The sequence below is a fragment of the Anomaloglossus baeobatrachus genome, chromosome 2 (genome assembly GCF_048569485.1).
Source record: "Anomaloglossus baeobatrachus isolate aAnoBae1 chromosome 2, aAnoBae1.hap1, whole genome shotgun sequence".
Classification (NCBI taxonomy): Eukaryota; Metazoa; Chordata; class Amphibia; order Anura; family Aromobatidae; genus Anomaloglossus; species Anomaloglossus baeobatrachus.
In genome coordinates, this window is record NC_134354.1 from 131,401,164 (window position 1) to 131,403,624 (window position 2,461).

Here is a 2,461-nt window from a genome sequence, read left to right on the forward strand (position 1 = left end):
ATTATGGACATCACAGAATAGACATGACAATGATATGCAAATGATAAAGACATGGAAACAAATGAGTGCCACTCGCATAAATACACACACTTGTGTGCCTTGGCTGCAATTTATGAAGCTAGTAATGGTTGCCTGAGAAATGTTCTGCCACACTGAATGCATTTGGGAAATTCTCAAGATCCACTGCTGGTCTCTTTACAATCAATGAGATCCTTGATGTGCTCAATGGACGCGATGGACTGTGGATGTGATGAGACGCTGTATGGACTGTGGTGGAGTGGACTGTGATGAGACGCTGCAGGGCATGGTTACATGTTTAGGCGACACAGGCTGTTCACATTAGCATGAGCCAAATGTGGCCTGGCATTGTCATGATGAAAATGGCTCCTATGACTCTTTGGAGAAATGACTGAACCACTGGTGACTGATCCATTCTGTACTTCAAGTGAAATTGGACCTCACATACCAAGCCTAAGGCATCAAACAGTGTCTCCATACACCGTTGGCGTTTGCACAACAATGAGCTAAGAGCCATATGGCTAGTTACAGGTGTCCATTGACCTCATGCCACTGCTGTCAAAGAGTATCATGGTGCCGAGCAAGGCAGCACATCAGTGATGTGTCCTGCTTTTGTCACGGACGCAGTGATAGCTAGAGACTGGTCTTGATGCTATGTCAGAAACACTGTGAAAAGACCTTCAGAATCATCACAATGGTCCTATCCCTGGGAATATTGTGGGGATTTACATAATGTATGGAAGCTGGACCCCTCTAGTCTTCATTCCAGGTTCACTAACGACATTATAGTGATATAGTTGTGAAACAAGTGGTACGGCAATTTCTTTAAACTGTTGTGTTTGTGCCACTGTGAACATCCTGAATGACCTAAATGTATTACCATGGCCTGCAACGTCTACAGAACTGAATCCGAAAACAGATTTTCCAATAGCAATAATAGCTTGAATATAAATAAAATGCCCAATAAAGGAAAAAGACATGGGGTAATAAGTATTAACAATAAAGTATATAAAGTTTAATAAACGATTATTATAATACATAACAGTAGGAAGAGGTCAGCTAAAAAACACATCAGGATACAAAAAAATGATCCACCAAAGGATCAAAAGATTCCTAATGTGAGAAGCAGCAATTCCCCCAAATCTGCTCTCCCAATTAGGTTACTACTTAGGTTGCAGTAATTCATGCAAAAGGAGCCCTGACCAAGTATTGAGGCATTTACTGTACTGACTTTTCAGTAGGTGCCAACATTTCTGAGTTTAAAATTATTTTTTCAGTTGGTCTTATATAATATTCTAATTTTCTGAGATAATGACTTTTGGGTTTTCATTGGCTGTAACCCATAATCATCAACATTAACAGAAATAAACATCTGAAATAGATCTCACTGTGTGTAATAACTCTATATAATATATGCGTCTTCACTTTTTGTATTGAATTACTGAAATAAATTAACTTTTTGATGATATTCTAATTTATTGCGATGCACTTGTGTGTGTGTGTGTGTGTGTGTGTGTGTTTATATATATATATATATATATATATATATATATATATATATATATATACATATACACATATACAGTTTTTATGAGTATAATAAAGTTACAATGGCAGATAAGCACAGGGTAGAAGATTATTAGGGTCAGAGTACATAAGATAAAATATATTCAAATACAAAATGTGCGAGAATGAAATCACTGAGCACATAAGAATACCCGTAGGCTAATACCATGAGACATAGAGAGAAAGTGAGAAAACACAATTGGAGGAGGAGGGGGTCCACTGGCACCTCCTTGTCTACAGAATTGTCTGTAATCAAGCGCATCTAGAACGTCATTAGCAGGCAATAACAACTTAAATTTTACTAGAGTGAGTGTGTATATAGACATTATACACAATGTGTTTGTATTATATACAGCACTAGAAGGTGGCCCGATTCTAACGTATCGGGTAGTCTAGAATGTGTATGTAGGTTAGCAGATTGAATAATAAGGTAATGAATGGACTGGATGGGTTAGGTTTAATGTAGTATTCTTATTGTTTATTGGTTTTAAAATAACAAACAACAGAAGGAACAGTTTTTTAATAGATGAGTCTAATGTGTAATTATGTCCATATCTTGTAATGAAAGAAGGCCATAAACAGTGTAAAGTTAAATAAAAATATGCTGATGCTGTGATGTGGCCCAATGCTGGAATGTGCCCCCATCCTGCGGAGTAATGTGTGCGGGGGGCAGAGTGCGGGGGGGGTGGAGCCAAGCGGGGCCATGACGCTTAGGGCGTCAGTGCCGGGGACTGCATGGCTGGGAACAGGTGACTATTCATGTGTGTGTGTGTTCAGTGTATACATGCCGGGGGAAGAGCCGAGCGGGGCAATGTGTACGGCGGTCTGAGTGCGGGGGGGCGGAGCCGAGCGGGGCCATAGCGCCAAGGATGTCAGT